Genomic DNA, 13,605 nt, shown 5'->3' on the forward strand with positions numbered 1-13,605 from the left:
GTACATCAAAGGATCCCCCCCCCCCCAAACAGCTGACTCGGCGACAGACTGGTTGGGGAATTGTACTAACAAAAGTCGCATCAATGTAACAAGCGGACCCTGCATTGGAAGCGGGATGAACTTGCACAGAAGTTTTTATTGCAATTTAATTTAAAACAAGAAAAGCGCATTCAAATGAGAATGAACACGTCTCGTTTAATAATGCAACCGCTTTTTTTTTTTTTTTTAAGAATACAGAACATTGCACATTTGAGTAATGATTTAGTAATTCCCTCAAACAATAGTTTTCTTAAATTTTAAAGACATTACTACATTTCAAGAGCAAGTATTATACACTACTACAATCTAGCAAAAAAAGTACTGTTTTGGTTCAACTTTTCAAAATATGAACCTTTTTTGGCGATGCTCAAAATGCATAAACACCATTTCGATTCATTCTGTGCCTGTGAATGACTCAATTTCCTTGACACAATCATAAAATGAATGGGTTGTCTCTAGAATCAGTTCCTACTTGTTTCTTTCCTGTGGAATCATTTCCGTACCTTCTTTTTTTCATCCTATATGTGCAGATTATGCAGAGGGAGAGGAGAAAAGGGCTACAAAGATTCCTTGGTATCGGTAACTGCTTTCCTTAATTTTAAAAGTTAGGTTACTTCATCCAGTAATCCTAAATAAAATAATAATAATTACAACAACAACAGGTAGATTATTGTCCTGTGGATTACAGGTCCAGATCGTTTATATCCATTTCAGTGTCATCCCAAAAGTATGATAAATATGGTAATGGAAGAGGTTTAACTACCGTCTGCTGCCGTAATCAGAAAAACAATTTTTTTTGCGAATTCAATGAAAGGATACGTAAATCATAAAGAAGGCGACGTGCGTTGATATATATATATATATATATGCGCGCGCTAAAGATGGCACTCACGTGTTGAAAACTCATGTTGAAAAAATATATCTTCCGAAATGAAAGAAACTTCTTAGAAACAAAAGAAAATTTTAAAAATAAAATTAAATAAAATAAAATTTCGTATTAGTTTCCTACGGAACTAATACGAAACCAGACGTTTCGCTAGATACTGACAAACACTATCATTAAGAGTAAACATACACCATAAGTACATTGACCCACTTGTATCCTACCGAAATCTCCGATTTTCATTTGTCTGGAATCCTGAAAGATACCAGTTTTGTCCCGAATTTTGAATGTATAGTTTAATACTACTTCTACTACTACTACTACTACTACTACTACTAATAATAATAATAATAATAATAATAATAATATCTTCTTGAATACGTTTTACAATAATGAAATTGTATCAAACACAAAATATGGTATATAATAAACAGACAAATAGTAACATTTACATGTCACTTCCTTACATGTCATAGAAATGTTCATTTGCTTATGAGGCTTACCTACTTATGTGGAAATGACATTTGCATCCATAGCGCTAGGTCGCCTGAAGAAAGAGTGTTTTCTAAGTTCATTTCTAGTGGCCGACTAGAGGAACTTTTCTAAGTGTTTTCTTCAACCGGTTGCCCAAGTTAGTCGTTCTTTGGCATCGGCTAGTAGGTTTTTCTCCTCGGAAACTCGGGTTTTAATCCCAAAACAAAACATAGAACTGATACAATTTCAGAGAATAACATATTGCGTTAGGGGAGGACACGAGAAGATTGTTGCCTGTCGTACTCTCTTCATCTAATGCCCTTTAAAAAATCACTAATAATTTGGGCGATATTTTTGATTGGCTAAGGGTGAAGACTGACTACCTTTCAGTGTCCAAAAGTTAATTGGGGCTAATACAGCCTCGTCTTCTGCCTTAGGAACAAAAGACGCTAGGAAATACAGGTAACCCTCGTATAACGCGGTAATTATACAACGCAGTCTAAAATTGTAGTAAACTCCTTGTTGAACGCGGTATTTATACAACACGGTTCCGATAAAAACATTAGGGGAAATACCCTTTAGCACGCATGTGCCTGGATTGTTTTGAAGTAGATGGGGAGAAAATGGAAGCACTTAAAATTTTTGTGTTCCTAGGATCCCGAATTGATAAAGATGGTTATTGTACCGAAGAAATTAGAAGATTATTACTCGGAAAAAAGTCAATGACAAATTTAAGCAAGATCTTTAAAGATAAGGATATTAGCCTCACAACAAAAATCAGAATTGTGAAAGCAATGGAATTCCCTGTGGTGCTGTATGGATGTGAAAGTTGGACCCTGGGAAAGAGTGAAAGAAGGAAGATAGATGCATTTGAATTATGGGTTTGGAGACGCTTCTTAAGAATACCATGGACTGCAAAGCAAACCAATAAATCAGTGATAAACAGAATAAAGCCAGATTGCTCCCTTGAAGTTATGATCACCAAGCAAAAATTGTCATACTTCGGACATATTATGCGAGCAAATGACAGTCTGGAGAAGATGATGATGCTTGCTAAAGTTGATGGAAGCAGGAGAAGAGGAAGATGAAGAATTAGATGGGCGGATGGAGTTAAAGAAGCAACTGGAGTGCGCTTGGAGGTTCTGAAAGACATGGTCAAGGACAGATCGGAATGGAGAGTGTATGTTCTTGGAGTCGACAGGAATCGGAAACGACTCGACGGATCATAACACACACCTCAATTGTTTACCGTATAAAACAATAAACGTTTTATACGGTAAACAATTTTATACGGTAAACGTTTATTCTGCTAGGAAAGTGCATTAAAAATCCTAAGTGTGTTCATCTCAAGCTGAGCACTTTATTTTCTGGTGGGTTACATACAATATGTAATGCTTGCTTTTTTTAAAAAAATATTTTTATAGTAAAGGCCACAAACTGCAACGAAAGGGAAAAACCAATATTGAAAACAAAATTAATTTCTCTCGAAGAAAAATATTCAAAATCTTGGATCGGTTGAAAAATGGAGAAAAACCAGGAATTTTTGCAGGGGCTTTGAATTTAAATGAATCAACAATTCGAACAATCAAACAGAATGAACATAAAATCCGAGAAAGTGTTTATTGCTGGGTCAACGATAAGTACAAAGCGCGTTGCTCGTGTACGATATTCTAATAGAAAAATGGAGAAATCTCTAATGATTTCGATAGAAGATTGCACCTCAAAAGAAAATTCCTATGGATGGAAATCTTATTAAACAAAAAACTCTCAAAGTTTATAAACATTTATAGTGCAGGGGGGAGACCACACTCCTACCAGGCGCGTCCCCCGGGTGGCGGATGGGGGAAACCCAAATGGGTTGCTCTGAATAAAGAATAAAGAGCCGTGGACCAAAGGATGTAGCAGAGGCATGGCAAGCTGGCTACATTATTATGTCAGTAACTTTCATGAGCAGGAGAAAGTCTACAAACCGAGATAGTGCTACTGCGTACGGGACAACCGACACGCCTATTCAAAGACCACATAGAGTAGGTGAGAAATCAGCAATGTGGTCAGCCAAGGATGTGAAACATGTAGCCACCCTCAACATAAGATCACTATACCGACCTGGAAAATTTCAATTAGTCCAGGAAAATTTAAAAAGACTGAAATGGAGTATTTTAGGTTTATCAGAGACACATTGGTGCGGAGATGGATTCATGGATTTACCAGAAGGAAGACTGTACTTCTCAGGAAGAAAAGATAACATACACAGAGAAGGAGTTTCATTACTAATTGAAAAGAAACTTACACACTCAGCAATTGAAATAAACCCAGTGTCTCCTAGAATAATAACAGCCAAACTTCAAGCAAAAGAAAAAGGTCGAACAATTCAAATAATCCAAATATATGCACCAAACAGTAACCATTCAGAGGAAGAAATAGAAAATTTCTATGAAGAACTACAACAGTAAATAGATAATCCCAAAAATAGAGAACTCATGAGAGTGATGGGAGATTTTAATGCTAAAATAGGACAGTTCACAGCAGACAAAAAAGATGTGATGGGGAAATTTGGATACGGAGAGCTTAACGACAGAGGAGAACAATTACTCCACTTCTGTAAAGCAAACGATCTAATGATTACAAACACATTGTTCTATCAACGCCCTAATAATAAATATACATGGACATCCCCAGATGGTAATATAAAGAACTGCATAGACTATATCATCATAAACAAACAATGGAAAAGATCAGTAAATAATGTACGAACATTAAGAAGTTTTGATTGACTGACCACGAAATATTAACTGCCAAAGTGAAGATAAAATTCAACAGGAAAAATAATATCAGAAAAGAAGAAAACATCAACCTATCAAAACTAAAAGATAGCTCAAGCAGAAGTCGATTTTTAGAACAGATGTACTTGAAATTAAAACCCTCCATCTTACAGAACAGCGGAAAATACTGGGAAGAAGGAAAAGAAACAGTGTTATCAATTGCAAAAGACACTCTAGGTTCCAAACCCAAAATAAACAAACAGTGGATAACCCAAGAAATCATAGCTACCATAGAAGAGAAAAGAGAGGCCAAGATACTTGTAAACCAACAAAACAATGAAGAGAATAGAGAAAAATACAGAGCACTAAAAAATAAAGTTGATAACCTATGCAAAAAAGCCAAAGAAAAATGGTTAGAAGAAAAAGCTAAGAAATGCCAAGAAGCATACCAACAAAACAACCTAAAAGTCTTCCATGATACTGTAAGAGAAATTACAAAGGAATTCTCAGCAAAAGCAGTACCAATGATGAACAACAAGATGACTGAAACCGGGAATATTGAATATATAAGAAAAATCTGGTCAAACCATTTTAAGACTATCTTCCACCAAGGAAACAAAACTACAATGCCAACAATAGAAGAAAATAATGATCACCCAAAAATTTTACAAGAAGAAGTTAGATACGCAATAAAACAGATGAAAAACACTAAAGCACCAGGCATTGATACTATCCCTACAGAACTGTGGTCATATGGAGGCAGCATATCAATAGAATATTTAACAACCCTATTCAATAAAATACTACAAACAGGAGAGATCCCAGGTGACTGGAGAACTGGAAATATCATCCCAATATACAAGAAAGGAGACAAAAGAGACTGCAGAAATTACAGACCAATCAATCTACTCCCTCATACCTATAAAATATTCATAAGAATTATACAAAATAGATTAAAAAAACACCTACGAAGAAATGATAGGCATAGAACAAGCTGGTTTCCGAGGAAACTATTCAACAATAGACCAAATTTTCACAATGCACCAACTAGCAGAACTCAGCTGGGAAGACCATAAAGAGCTATATTGTTGTTTTGTGGACTTTAAACAAGCTTTCGATAACATCAACAGAGAAATTCTTCTCAAAATTCTACTAGAAAAAGCAATAGACAAATATATAATACAGTTTCTGATAAAATATTACTCTAAGACAAATGCAATAATTAAAAAGGATACACTCACAACAGAACCCATAGAGATCCAAAAAGGAGTAATGCAAGGATGCCCATTATCCCCATGCCTATTCAACATATATCTAGAATAAGTTGTAAAGAAAGCAACAGACAATGAGCCTGGAATCAATGTCAACGGTTTAAACATAAATAATATCAAATATGCAGATAATCTCGTCCTTCTTGCAAGAACCCCAAATGAACTACAAAAGTTGATCAACAAAAGTTGAAACCTGTAAAACATATGACATGACAATAAATATACAAAAGACAAAAGTGATGAAAATAGGGAGGAACAGAACTACCATCTCAGCCACCCTAAACGGAGAACAATTAGAACAAGTAGACAACTTCATATACCTTGGATCAAAACTAACAGAAACAATAGATGAACTCAAAACAATGAAACACAGAATAGCGATAGGATGGATCATCACCATGGGAAAATTACAGAAAATCTGGAAAACAAACAAATCTAAACAAACCAAAATCAAATTATATGAAGCAATAATTATACCAACAGTCATCTATGGAGCAGAAGCATGGACAGTTAAAAAAAGAGAGGAGAAAAAACTGCTGGCATTTGAAATGAAATGCTTAAGAAAAATAAATAGAACAAGTTGGATAGAAAAGAAAACAAACATCACAGTCAGACAAGAACTATTGTATAAAAAGACAATAATAGAAAAAATTAGAAAACAACAACTGAGATGGTTTGGACACACTGTACGCATGGATGCAGACAGACTTCCTAACGTCCTAATCAATACTTTTCCAACCGAAAATAGAAGACCTGGAAGACCAAGAATTACCTGGATGAAATTAATAAAGAACATCTCGGGATGCAGAACATATAAGGAACTTTTTCGAACAGCAAGGAATAGAGAAAACTGGAAGATCCTGCTCAAGAGAAGACTCAACCCGTCTTAGACGGAAGAGAAGAAGAAGAAGAAGATAGTGCAGACCAGGTGTTCAATGCGGATGAATCCGGGTTATATTGGAAAAAAGTGCAAAAACGCACCTATATTTCGAAAAATGAAAGATCAGCTCCTGGATTCAAAGTTTCCAAAGATAGAATTACTCTACTGTTTTGTAGTAATGCATCAGATGATTACATGACAAAACCAATGTTTATTAACCAATCCTCAAATCCTCGTGCTATGAAAGATTAAAATATGCACTATTTTATTTTGCCTAAAACATTTATGCATTATGTGCAATGAAGTTTAAGTACAATTTACAATTTTTATACTTTTATACTATGTATTATTTATTTATTTATTTCTAGTAAACAGTACTGATTGTCCAAGGTTATACACATGCGCGACAATTTCCGAACTGAAGGATTAAACTGAATAAATGTTACGTTTCTTACCTCCTGAGCGATAATTGAGAGTAGTTTTATGATAAATAGTAATTATTTTGTAAATTTTCACCATGTACGACATGGCTTCTTTTTTTTCTTTTAAGAAAAAAATATTTAGTAAAGACTTTCAAAATGAATACAGTTTTAATAAGAAAATAAAGTGTGATAATAAACGCGAAGTGCTGGGCGATATTTGTGAAACAAATTTTTCTGTATTTCGTTGTGGGCCATTTCACATCGACCGGCATTTTGTCTTGGTTTGGCTCTATAAAAATCTGGTCACCTTAGCTTTATGGTGACCTCCTCCTCCTCCTCCTGCTCATACGTATATGAGGCCTAGTGGCCCGTTATGTTCGTATTAGGCATGACCTATTACGATTTGAAACCGTGACCGCCTCGAGGATAAGGTGGTTAGCCCTATGCCTCCCGGTGTGTCCTATGTCTTAGATATTTTAGATATTATTTTTTATATAGTTTTAGATATTTTAGGAAGTAAATATTCAAGTACTAAATGCTCTACGTTAATGTATTTATGGTGCATGTATACTCTGGATAAAGTTGGTTGTAAAAAATTAGCGAAACGTCGAGTTCTGTGCATTTATGTTAATCATTTATCAAATAAATTTTATACGTACATTTGTTTATAGGTGAATTTAGTATTCGGGATATATTTACGCGACACTTTATAATGTTTCTACAAAAACAGTATACGCATAAGAAGTCTTATGTGTATGTACTGCCTTCACTTACTAATTATTATATATCCAAAAATCGTATATCACAGGCTTAACGAAGGATGTGTTCTCAAGGAACTTCTCAATTTTTATGAACTGTCTGGTTCCCAGGAAGCAACTGCCATGAACAAAGCTTAAAGAATTGCAGTCTATGCCTTGATTTGATTGACGGTACAAAACTACACATAGCACTTCCACTTCTTGTTGAGAAAGTAAGGAATGAAAATAGCAAAATCAGTTACGTTTTATTTTTATTATTTTTATTTCAGTGATAGAACGCATTGGAGTGCAGCTTAAAGCAGTCACATCTGCATATAATAGCTATAATTTGAAATTTTCAAACAAGCAAGTTTTACTTTATTTTATTTTATTTATTTATTTATTAAATATAAATAAATAAATATTTATTTATTTTACAATATTTATAAATATTTATTTATTGCAAAATAAATAAATAGTTAATGAATAACTAACTCTTATTTAGAAGTATTGGTCAAGTGGTAATAAACTATTTAGTAACCAACTAGTTTCGAAGGCTATTGCTGTCGGCATCTTCAGGGTACAAATAAGGTAGGCAAAGTAAATTACAAGCTAGATGTTAACTGAAATTCTAAATCAATGACAAAATAGTACTGAGCGTGAAACAATACACGTGTCGTGGATACATGATTTACTTGCTGAGAAACATTTTGTAGTTGGCACTGAAGTTCATTTCATGTGTGTTTAGTGATCTGAGTAAGTCTGATAAGTCTTCTTGATCTGATTAAGGTCTTCCATATATCAGGGAGGATTAAACCTTGATTTCTGTTGAGGTTTTTTGTGGAACGGGCGACTGTAGCTGCTTCTTTGAAGACTCTGGAACGGTAGTTTTCTTCTATATAAGGCATATAACTTTTATTCCATTCAGTAATGTGGTTGGTTGTAGAGAAGTGGGAAGAAAGACCAGATATATCTTGTCTGTTATTTCTTACATAACCGATGTGTTCCCCTTGTCTCATTTCGAAGCCTCTAGACGTCTGACCCATGTAACTAAGACCACAGGAACAAGGGATGTAATAAACTCCAGCATACTTGTAGAAAGGATGGAAGTCTTTCGGTGATCTTAGAAATTTCTGAATAGTTTCAATTGGCTTGAAGGTCACTCTAATATTGTGTGGTTTTAGGAGGAGAGCCAGTTTTTTGGAAATGGTACCAACGTATGGAATAGTTATAGTGATGATATATTGGGTGACATCACGTTGTCTTTGTGGTATGTCAGAGAAGATGAGTCTTCTAGGGTAGCCATTTAAGGATAGGTCGTTGGATATTGTAGTCAATTCTTCTTGTAGATCATTTTGGTCCGTAGTAAACTGTATAGCTCTTTTCTTCAGCATATGAATAATGCTAAGTTTTGGGGAGATGTGGTGTGATGAACTGAAGTGTAGATAACGTCCAGTATTTGTAGGTTTTCTATAAACAGATAAGTTGACACTGTTATTTTCTTGTTTCTTTATTATGATGTCCAGGAATGGTAGTTGTTTGTCCTTTTCAAGTTCTAGTGTGAATTTGATAGTATGGTGGAATGAATTGATTTTGTTTAGGTAATCCAGAGCCTGTGTAGCTCAGTGGATGTGGCGTTTGCACACCACGGCGCTTGGCTGCATGAAGGAAGACTTGGTTTCGAGTCTAGTCGGCGACTAGAGGAAATTTTTCTAAGCCTTTTTTCGACCGGTTCCCGAGTTAGTCGATCTCTGGCACGGGCAAGCGGGTTTTTCCTCCCGGAAACTCGGGTTTTTCGTTCCGTAAACTCAAGAAAATCGACTAGAACCCACATTATGTCAGACATTAAATATATTGTGGTAGGGTTAGGGACCACGAGATGGCGGCACATTTGAGCCGTCTCTCTTCACTGTGTACTGCTTAATTAGTGATAGCCTTGGGCCATCTATCTCTGATTGGTACCAGTGGAGATTGAACTGCCCACTCAGTCTCCAAAAGTTAGATAGGACTAAATGGCCTCGCCTACTCCGTATACGGGAATAAAAAGGCGTTAGCTGAATCCAATAGCTCTTCTTTTTTGTGGTTCCATATGATAAAGATGTCATCTACATATCTAAATCATGCTGTAGGTTTTGGGTTAATCTGAGTTATAAGATTTTAGTTTCAAGATCTTCCATAAATAGGTCAACACAAGAGGGTGAGAGGGGACTACCCATGGTCAATCCGGTTAATTGTTTGTAAATGGTTTTCTTCCATACGAAATAGTTAGAAGTTAAACAGTGACTAAACAACGAAGTGATGTCTTGTGGGAACGAATTGTCTAAGATGTTGATGTCTTCAACTACTGGAATGTTGGCATTCCAGTAGTTGAAATCATCTTCAGAGATAGGGACGTTTTTTTAATTTTTCAATAAAATGTTGAGAGTTTTTAATATAAGTATCTGAGTTATGGATGTGTTGTTGTAGAATTTTGGCTAGATGTTTAGATAAATAAGTTGGAGAATTGATTCCAGCTACAATGGGGCATAATGAGGAGCCATCCTTGTGCACTTTTGGAACGCCGTACAGTCTAGGAGTTAGAGGATGGATAGATTTTAATTTTTTAATTAAATCTGTAGGCCAGTTTGTCATCCGACGTAATAGTTCAATGGTGTCGTTATGATTTTTTAACGTTGGATCTGTATTAAGGACATTATAGACGGGCATATCTGATAACAGATTGTTAAGTTTATCTTCATAAACTTAACAATGACCAGTACTATTACCTTTGTCCGCGTTAAGTATGATGATGTCTTTGTTATTCTTTAAGTTGAGCAGGATTCTTTTTTCCATAGGGGTGAAATTTGTGTGTGGAGATCTGGAAGGAGACGAGAGGATTATGCTGCTTTTCAATCTAAGGCAAAATTAGGCAAAATTGAAGTCTTTTTTGAGAATAGTAGCGATCTCAGGTTTTGTTAGTATGTGCTTTGATTGGTTAACGATCACTTGGTTATCTGGTAGGGAAGGTTTAGATTGATTTATTTATAAATAAATAAATAAATATTTGTTTATTTATTTTGTAATAAAATGTAATAGAAATAAATAAATATTAAGCTTATCGGGTTCCTAATGCAACTGAAAATATAATATCATTTATATTTGAACAACATTTATTTATCTCTGCTGTGCATCCTTCTGCAAAATTAACTGGCTTGAAAACGAAACAGATTTTTTTTAGCAAAAATAGTCGATAAGCAAAATAATAGTACACTTATTATTTGCAGTATTAGAAAAATATCAAATGTTCTTCGACCCCGGTAGATGGCAGCATAAGCAAATAACGTATATGATTTGTTTATACGCTCCGTACTTTATTCACAATTTTTCCTATGTTGATTATCAATTTTCATATTTAATATAAATAGTCCTGATCGACCACAGATAGCCAGAAGAATTTACTATGGAAAGAGCGCGGGGGGGGGATAAATGTTTGCTGTTCAGTTTCATGAAAAACATGAAAAGGCAGTTAGAGTTAGTTTCGTATTTTTAAACGCATATTTTCTAATTGCATATTTCTTCTAAATTCATACTCATATCCCATTGAAAAAGAATACGAAACAAATTATTAGTTGCAGTTATTTCTAAATGCCTATCCTTATGCCCTTGTAAAACATAAATAAATAAAATAATAATAATAATAATAATAAAACTAATTGCACTCTTTCTAGTTGCATTCACTTCTAAATGCCTCTCCTTATGCGCTTGTTAAAAAATACGGAACAAAACGCTTTCTACTTGTATTTATCTCTAAATGAGTACCTTTATCCCCCTTGTAAAAAAAAAAACACGGAACTAATTGCACGTTTTATTATTGTAGTTACCTTTCCAAATTTTCCATGAAGCCGATTTCAACCTCTGTGCTGTGCGCTTCCTACCCGTGTTTATAATTATTTACCTTATTATATTTTATTTCACTATTTTATTTTATTACAAACCAATTATAGACTGAACGCGATGATTCGTTCGTCACAAATTTAATTTAAATATCTCTAGTTAATGTTAACAAAACCTCCATTCTATAACAGCTTCACACATACAGCATACTTGCAATCAATGCCGTAATTATCTTAATTTTTTTTTAAATTATTTATTTAACAGTCGAGGGTTGATTATTGTTTTTAATAAAATCGTCCAAGATGAGATGAGCAGTAACAGAAGTTCTATATTATGGATTTGGGAGTTACTGTTGATTAGTTCTTTCTCTTGAACGATCTTATAACAAGAGGTCTATGCCAGCAAAGTAATGATAAATAGTTTTTCAGAATTCTAATAGCAGTCGGAACAAAAGATAAAACCCAACATTTTTGGCATGTTAAAGGAAAGATATGCCAAGAAAAGTTATAAATAAAGATTGTTTCAAGCAACGATTAAATATAACATTTCCTAGAAATATGGGTCCCAGCGAAAGCAAGAAAATAAGTTTAAAAAAATCCTCTTCGAGGAACAAGGACAGAACTGAGTGGTAATTTGTTTTTTCACAGCATTTACTATAAAGGTTTAATGAATATGTCAGAATAGAAGTACGGTATTTGACAGTATGTTACAGTACAAACGGTCATTTTTTATCTTTTGGTTAGCTTTAACCATATAAAATCATCCTACCATAAAATTCTAACATACCGCTTCTGTTACTGTTAAGTAAAAATAACTTATATATTTTTGGAACTTTTTTTCCCACCTACCTTAACAATTTTATGTAGTTGAATGAAGTTTAGACATAAATTCAAATTAAACTGCACTCACGATCTTAAAACAACTTAACAAAGCACAGTAAATATTAAAAAATCACCAACGTATCAATTACGTACCAATATTCAAACAATGCTTTAATAATGTTTCTCGTTTATCGATTAATTTTGTCTTGTTTCACTGTGCCTTTTTTTTTTTTTTTTTGTATTTGTAGTCCTCCGCCAGTTGATTTATTTAATTTTCCAAATTAGAAGAGTAAGTAAGTGAAATAAGAATTTCGAGTAACTGTTCTTGCTGTAATGCACCACAATATCAACTAATTAATAAATCCCACATTATAATAATGAAGAATATGACGAACTACTATTCAAACCTGGCCAAATTAGTCGAGTGACATAAGAAGTTCCATATTGCTCGTATTAAAAATAGGCTACACCGATAACGTTAAGGCTTAATTTCCTTGTTATGAATAAGCTGAACTATGTGTAAATTTCAATTAACTACATTTTTTTACTTCTTTTATGCACGATAATACATAATATAGATTAGAGCCATCTGCCCTTTCGCGAAAGAATTGTCGTATCCTCACAATAAATACAGATTTTATTCATAAGGTTAAATATAATAAAGCATATTTATTTAGGCCATATCTCAAATTCGTTTGTAATTCAAAAGTATTAAAAACGTTCAGCAATGTTGGTCTTCATTATCATGCAGTTTCGTTATTGTTCTGGTTATCTACGATAAATAGACAGTCCTTATATAATGACTTTAAGCCAGTCCTTATAAGGACTGGCTTAAAGGGGCGAAGCAAGAATGCACCGTAGAGGACAGTGTGGGGATAAGTGTTATTGAGCTATTAAAGCTCTGATCATGGCAGGAGGGTAACAGCTATCACCGAGCCTCAGTTAGAACTTTATTGGCTACAGTATTGCCATCCATTACCCTCCCAGGGTTTCATGCTCTTCCGCAAACCTCCCCTAAATAAATAGACAGACGACAATCAAGTAATATTTATTTTGTGTTAATATAATATGTTTTGTGGTGTGTTTGGGATCGCATTTGTAATTCTCTTTAAAAGTTTTCTTGAATATTAATCCTTAAATAGGAATGAAAATAAATAACAAATAAATAAAAACTTAGAACTAAATATTGATTATATGTTAATTTTACAGAAGGAAAAAGGAAACCACTATTTTAGAGTGGTGCTTACTGGCTGTTTTGAAATAGCTTCAATGTTTGACAGTGCCTACCTGTGAGCGAGCAACTTCCGATATTAAACGCATAAGATCAAAATATGGGAATTGCATTAATAGCACAACATTTGAACAAATGCTGCGAATTATAAAAACAATATATCCACATGAATATAAAAAGAACGTGTAGCCCAGCAGGTTTGTCCACAACGC

At 34.2% G+C, this 13,605-nt stretch overlaps 1 protein-coding gene across 1 annotated transcript in view; it reads right to left on the reverse strand.

Annotated features, from left to right (window-relative positions):
• LOC150098914 (divergent protein kinase domain 2A-like) overlaps positions 1-12,338 on the reverse strand; it is a 416,716-nt gene extending 404,378 nt beyond the window's left edge. The window contains exon 1 of the mRNA XM_090404859.1: positions 12,316-12,338. The gene's annotated coding sequence lies outside the window, so the exon portion shown is untranslated. The remainder of the gene's footprint in view (positions 1-12,315) is intronic.
• Between the last annotated feature and the right edge of the window lie 1,267 nt (positions 12,339-13,605).

Source organism: Typopeltis vanoorti, chromosome 15 (genome assembly GCF_054136105.1).
Source record: "Typopeltis vanoorti isolate ZY-2024b chromosome 15, IOZ_Tvanoo_1.0, whole genome shotgun sequence".
Classification (NCBI taxonomy): Eukaryota; Metazoa; Arthropoda; class Arachnida; order Uropygi; family Thelyphonidae; genus Typopeltis; species Typopeltis vanoorti.